Source organism: Nicotiana tabacum, chromosome 8 (assembly GCF_000715075.1).
Source record: "Nicotiana tabacum cultivar K326 chromosome 8, ASM71507v2, whole genome shotgun sequence".
Classification (NCBI taxonomy): domain Eukaryota; kingdom Viridiplantae; phylum Streptophyta; class Magnoliopsida; order Solanales; family Solanaceae; genus Nicotiana; species Nicotiana tabacum.
In genome coordinates, this window is record NC_134087.1 from 94,258,874 (window position 1) to 94,266,184 (window position 7,311).

General features: G+C 31.7%; 1 long non-coding RNA gene across 1 annotated transcript; it reads left to right on the forward strand.

Moving 5' to 3' along the window:
• Positions 1-1,031: 1,031 nt before the first annotated feature.
• LOC142163584 (uncharacterized) lies at positions 1,032-2,550 on the forward strand. The gene is made up of 2 exons (XR_012694533.1): positions 1,032-1,469; positions 2,233-2,550. It is a non-coding gene; the product is annotated as an uncharacterized LOC142163584 (long non-coding RNA).
• Positions 2,551-7,311: the final 4,761 nt, after the last annotated feature.

Consider the following 7,311-nt stretch of genomic DNA (forward strand, 5'->3'; position numbering starts at 1 on the left):
TTTGTTTTTCTTTTGATTTAGATGGAAGAGAAAAAAAACGATGAAGGACTCAGAATTTATTGTGGTATGAACTTTTTGGTCAGAAGGTAAGTATAATCCCAATTCCTTAAAACGTGGGATGATGGAGTGTTTTAAGGGAGTGAGAGATAATCTAGTTCTTTAAAATGTGGGATTTGTTTAATGGTATATAATGATATTAAAGATTTAAAAAGTAAATAAAGTTTTATAAAATAGGTATACAAGTAAAATAAATATTTTAAATGTATATGAAGTTAACTGGTATTTCTCATGGGTATACCGCGTAGATTTCCCTAGTATGTTATTACAAAAAATATACAAATCCCATTCTTAATGGGTTTAAGTTGCGGACTCGTCCAATTATGGACTTTAACGTAATGTCCTTACGGACTTTCAGTTAATCCAATTTCAAAGACAAGTCTTTATGAATATTTTGTATAACATATTTTATATAAAAATAAGTGTTAATTATATATATCACAAATATATATATTTTAATCAAGAGATACAATTTAATTTTCTATTCTAAATAGAAAACTTTAATTAATTCACAATATTAATTATATCATCTGTGCTAGCAAAAAATATAATAATATTTTATTTGGACTAATAACTAAATTTATTTGACTAATTAAATTCTTTAATTTAATATATATAATATGTATGTGTGTGTGTGTGTGCGCGCGTGTTTGTTCTTATTTGTGTATGTATAGGTTTTAAGAGTTGAGTAATGGTTTGATAAATGAGGTGGGGTTTGGGCTAGTGTAATTTAATTAAAATTGTGCCAAAATTGGCCCAAAATTTGAGCCCAAAGAGCCCAAACCCGGTCCAAAAGAGGGCTGCCAAGAAGAGCTTAAAACGACGTAGTTTTGTCTTGAAACTACGTCGTTTTGGTTAAGTGACAAGATTCAATCTCATCCACTCATCTTGATTTAATCCAACGGTCCTAGTTTGATCTTCATCCTAGGTATTTAAAGCCTAAAATCCCCAAAAAAAAATCCTCATTTCCCCCTTATTTCCTCTCTCTTCTTTCCCTCTCCTTCTTCTCTCTTCTCTCTTCTCTCTCTCTTCACTCTCTCTACGCCTCCCCAGCTCTGCCCACCGCCGCCTGCCGGAAATTGCCGCCGCCAGCGGACCACCTCCAAACACCTCCAAATTCACACCATGTAATCTCCACAACTTCCTCTTTCCATATCTTCAAACCAAATCCTAAAAAAATCCCTCAAACTCCTTGAATCTTAGATCTAGGAAACTTTTCCGTCACTTTTTTGCCCAAATTCTTGAAGTTCCAACCACTACCACCCCAAAATACCTACATCAATGGATAGAGCTCCTCAAGACCTAACTATTGATGTGAATTCTACTCCAAAAATCCGGCCTAATTCCGGCGACCTCCCGGAACACCCTCTTTGGCATACCACCATTTTTTCGGCCTTTTGATGTGTAAAATGGTAAAATACTATTCTTTTTCATGGCTGATTTTTTTTTTATTTTTAATTTTCAGCTTTTATTTTTGTCTATTATTAATTATTTTAGCATTAGTTTTTGATGTTTGAAATGTTAAATTTTCTGTTTTTGCACTTGTTGAAGTAGTAAAATAGTTTTGTATTGATAAAAGTGAGGTAATGAAAAATACTTAAGAGTATATGGTACTTGTTTGGTTGTTTGTTTACTGCTTCAAGACTCTTTGAGTGCAACACTCAAAAGTCAAATTATTTGGTAAGAAAATGTAGACCTTTGGACATTATTTGAATAAACTCTATCTTTGAATAGTGGAGAGCAGATTTTGTTTGAAATACTTGACAAGATTTGAACTAGAAAGTCTTGCTTTTTGAATTTAAGAGCAGATTTTGTAGAAAAATCTGTCAAAAAGATTGATTTTAAATTTTTTGAAATAGCTGGTTGTTTTGATATATAGAGGGGACTCCATCACACTTTCGGGGGCATTTTTTATAATTGCTTTGTCACAAAAACAAAAAAAAAATTCAACAGTTGAACACATGAAAAGTAAGCTGAAATGGTGAGCTTTGGGAGTGAATCTTAGAGTGCAAACTTTTAGAAAAAGTATAAGTCCTCTTTAGAGTTCGTTTCTGGGTTCCCTCTCTAAGTTTTCGAGTTGTTTTAACACGGATTTGCTGCTGATTTTACTGTTGTTTTGCTGCTGTTTTTATGCTGCTTTAGTTGTTGAACTACTGTTTATTCTTTTGCTACCAGGTAATCCTTTAAGACTCGTAATGTACGTATTTTCAGCAATGGGAACAACTTGAACATGTTGCACCATTTAAATGTGTTTGATGTGATGAATAGTTTGACAACAAAAGAGCTTGTATGTTATTGTTATATATCAAGCATGTTATAATGCGAATATAGTCCTTCATAATACTTGAATATTGAGTTGTAAGTTTTTGAATGTGATATGTAAGTCATTTATGGATTTTTTAAGCACGTTTTCAAGCTATTATATCCGAGTAACAATGCTAAGTATGCCATGAATGACTTTAGGTGTATAACACATAGCATGAGTTCGTTTTAGTTGCTGAAATTTCACTGCCAACATATGCTTCTGGGAATGTTGTGATAATATCTTTGTGAATCTGGTCATTTTGCCGGATTTGCAAAAATGGCTATTTTTGTAAAGTGAGCGTTTATACAATTGTGACTATGTAGTTAATGGTCATGAACTCAAACTAAGTAAAGAGCTAAGATTGTACCAACTTTGGGCCTTATTGAATCAAAGATAAAAGTTGGGTCATTTACCTTTGAACAACAAAATTACCTCTTTTCTTCTATATAGCATTGGGCCAATTGAAATTCATTTCTTGGCCCATTTTAATAATAAATTCTAGCAGCCCAAAAGCTCCATACAAGCTAGCCCATTTTTTTTTAACAAGAAGTTGGCTTATTTCTTTTAAAATAGGTAATTGGTCCAACATTTATTTGCATAATTTTTCCCAACTATAAAGCTCGAAAAAATAATAATAATATCAGATTTTTCTACTATTTTAATTAACTAGTTTCCCTTTAATTAATTTAAACGTTAGGCAAATAGTAGGTGCGCTTTACCTTCACAGACTCACTTGTGTAGCGTGACGCTTAACTTTTAATAAGTTAATTCATCAATTTCATGTCATATTCAATAGTTTTAATTAATTTATAAATCTTTTGTCATAATCAAAAATTCGCTTGCGTAGCGTGGTAGTGACATTTCATAAATTTTCTTAAAAAAAGAGGATTAATGTTTCCTCCAATACAATTGCAGCAATTTTTTAAAAGTAAATAACGTGCTAACAATCGTCTGTCATGACTGCGGATTCGCTTGTGTAGCGCCGTTATGACTAAATAATAAATTTCGTCGATCACGCATTCGCTTGCGTAGTGTGGTTATGACATCTTATTATTCAAAAATATTCTTTAATTTTTTCTAATAATCAAGAGATAAAAGAGGATAGGTAAAACATGAAAATAATATAAATCACAGTTTGTCCAAAATTAATTCAAGCCAAGTTTAAGTCAATAAAGCGACCGTGCTAGAACCACGGGACTCGGGGAATGCCTTATACCTTCTCCCCGGTCAACAGAATTCCTTACCCGAACTTTGTTTTCGCGGACCGATTAAAATAGAGTCAAACCTTCCTTTGACTAGGGATCCAAATAAATGGTGACTTGGAACACCGAAAAAATCAATTCTAAGTGGCGACTCTGAACAATAAAATAATCCCTATTCAAATTTTGTCACTTTAATTGGAAAACTCTTTGGCCCATACACATATTATTATTATTTTGAGGGGTAGAAAAGGGGTGTGACAATAACTAAATTTGTTTGACTAATTAAATTCTTTAATTTAATTACCAAATAATAAAATAATTAATCCTTTTACAAAGATCAAAACACTCGTTAGTGTGTGACCCCATAGGTTCAATACTAAGCCGGTAGTAAATTGATCACATCAATATACTGATCAAAGGTGGCGTCTAGCAACACTCATTAACGACCGGATACCATGAAGTATATAATTTATTATCAAGAACTCGTAGAAGAATAATGTAGTAATTCCTTCTGTCCTTATAGCTTTGGGTCACCCTAGGATATGGTTCAACTGTCAAATCCTAATAGGCGACCAACTATGAGTTCAAGTCAAATATAATCGATCATTGAATGACCTAAGAAACTCTTTTCTTTTTTCATTCAATTGCCCTGGCCAAGATCTTAATTTGGTCGTTTATAATTCATGACAACATGGGGCTTGAACTCATTATCAAGAGTTGACAGATTCCATCTTGATCAATCACTAATTCTACAAGTATTTAATTGTACCCAATATCCTTTCATCTATCGCCCTAGGGCCATAGGTGTCTAGTATCACACACAATAAATAACTTGTCAATTACTATGACGATCTCGGGTCAAAGGAAACTCTTACATCACATTCTTCAAGAGAATATCATATTTACAGTTTATGGTAATTCTAACCATTAGGAATTATCCAATGAGTCGGTTAAATAATCATATTTTTATATGCCTCATCTATCTATGTGATTTAGTTAATGAGATCAACTAATCTTTATCCGATAAAGACGATCACATAAATATTGATCTAACCGGATTGCTAATGTCCAAATTAATAATCCTATGATCAAGAACAAATTAAGATTAAATTATAAGACACTTCACTCTCATTATCATGATCTCCATCACAATGTCAAGTCTCAAAATCTAATCAAGGACCTTATCAAGCTAATCAAACAATTAATAATAACTATGATAAAAGAATATTAGATGTCATATATTTTTATATCAAATAACGTTCACCAAAATATGTTCAAATCTGAGATTGGATTTAGGACATATCTACTATATCCCTAGCAGTTAATATCTATTAACGTTCCTAATTCCTACTCTATTCCTATTAAGTGAATATATAAAATGTTGTCTCAGAGTTTTGAAGCAATTGATTTTATCAGTTCTAAAAAAATATTAGATGTCATATATTAGATGTCATATATTTTATCAGTTCTAAAAGAATATTAGATGTCATATATTTTTATATCAAATAACGTTCACCAAAATATGTTCAAATCTGAGATTGGATTTAGGACATATCTACTATATCCCTAGCAGTTAATATCTATTAACGTTCCTAATTCCTACTCTATTCCTATTAAGTGAATATATAAAATGTTGTCTCAGAGTTTTGAAGCAATTGATTTTATCAGTTCTAAAAAAATATCCAGTCAACAATATATATACATCTGCTTCCAACATATTCTCATTTACAGAAAATCGCTTGCAAATCTCATTTACCAAATCTCTAGTCAAAGCAGCATCTGTTGCCTTTATACTCATTGAGTTTTGTGCCTCTCTTTTGCTTTTCGTCCTTTTTTTAAAGATAAGGAATCTGTTGACGTTATCTTTTCAATAATTTGACGCTGTCCTTTCATCTGTCAGCATATTTCACGTGCAAAATAAGTTTGGAATTTATTTATCGAAAAGTGGCCGAATTGTTGGAATTTCCTGTAAGCAAGAAATTTACGGTAAGTTGGCAGTTTACGTAAAATTAGTTATGATAAAAACAAGAAATTTACGGTAAGTTCCTCTATTCGCAAAACTATATCTTAAACTTTTCATATTATGAATTCCACTTCCCTTGCGAGAATATTATAACAAAACAGTAAAACATACATTAGATTGATGATACATAGTATAGAGGCGGATGCAGTGTGAGAGTTACCAGTTCAATTGAATCCATAACTTTTGACGCGAAATAGAAATTTATGTGTAAAAATTTATTAAAATTGCAAAAATAATAGATTTGAACTTATAACTTTAAATATATAATGGGTTCAATCATGGACGAATCTACCTAGGAGATTAGGGGTGGTACGGCACCCGATCGCTCGGGTAAAATTTTATTTATGTACTGATATTTTACTAAAAAACATATAAATATTAAAAGAGTGGCACACCAAAATCACAAATTAATAGTGGGTGCCACGGTTAAGCTGCCAAATTTCCAGACGCGTAATTCGGGATCAAATCTAAGCGCATTCCGTAGCTGGTGCCTCCTTGTCGTTTTAGTTCTCTTCTTACTTTCTTCTTCATGTATTTTATCTACTCTTTTTTATATTTGTTCTCTTCTGAAATCTACTTTTTTTTTTTATTTTATAGTTTTGCGTATGTATTCTTTTTATTTTTAGAGCAAAAAATTATTCTGAAATATTGAATCGAAGGTCTATTGGAAAGAAAGGGTAAGATTACGTACACGCTATTCCTTTCCTTGTGGGATTATACTGAATTTATTATTGTTGTTGAGAGAATTAGATCGAGCTGGACAAAACTTATTCTGTTTGGTGATCACGTATTTATATGCACCAAAAATCTGCTAAATTAAATTGAATTATTTCAAATGGATCGAACCGAACCGAACTAAATCAATATGGGTTTAACCGACAAAATGCATACCCTAATTCATTCTCCTTCGGTAGTAGTAGGTTTGCATTACAAATAGTGGCACCTATAATCATCAAAACCTGGATCCGCATCTGGGTTCAATATTAAAAATCTTAAAAATTGAACCCATAGAATTTAAATCCTGGATCCGCCTCTGCATAGTATGGTACCTTAGCAGCAAATGAAAAGATAGTATTGGACCAGAAAAAAGTAATAGCGGAAGAAAAAAAAACATATTATATTTATAAAAGATAATAACATAAACAAAGGAATTGCAAAAAAAAATAAAAAATATTTGAACATTATAAACCGGAGTTTCGGATGATGAGAGAAGTGTCGGACGAAAGTGATCGAAATGATTAACCCTTTCCTTTGATTCCAAATGAAAACAAAGTTTTGGTTGTTTTAGATTCGAAAATAATCTGATTTTTGGTTTCAAATAGTTAAATTCTATTTTTAAAACCAAACACATAGTAATATCCAAATTTTTAATTTTCAAATCAACATGCAAAATGCATTTACGTACATGTGAACTGATTTTGATATTTGTGTTTTCATGAGTCAACAGTAACATAAAGTAGGAAATGAATGGCGTATTGAATGAACTTAATTATGTGGCTTCATCATCTAGATTCGCGTCATACAAATATTCACGTTTTACTTCCTCTTCTTGTTCCTCCTTTTTTATTGTGATTTGGTCAACCTGGTATGCTAAATCTCGATTTGAATAGAAAGCTAATTAGGTTAATTAAGATGAAAGACTTCTTCACGTGAGTCAATTTAAAGTTGATGAGTTATGGTCGTTCACAGCTCTTCTTCCGTTTTGTTTGCTCATTATTAAAAAT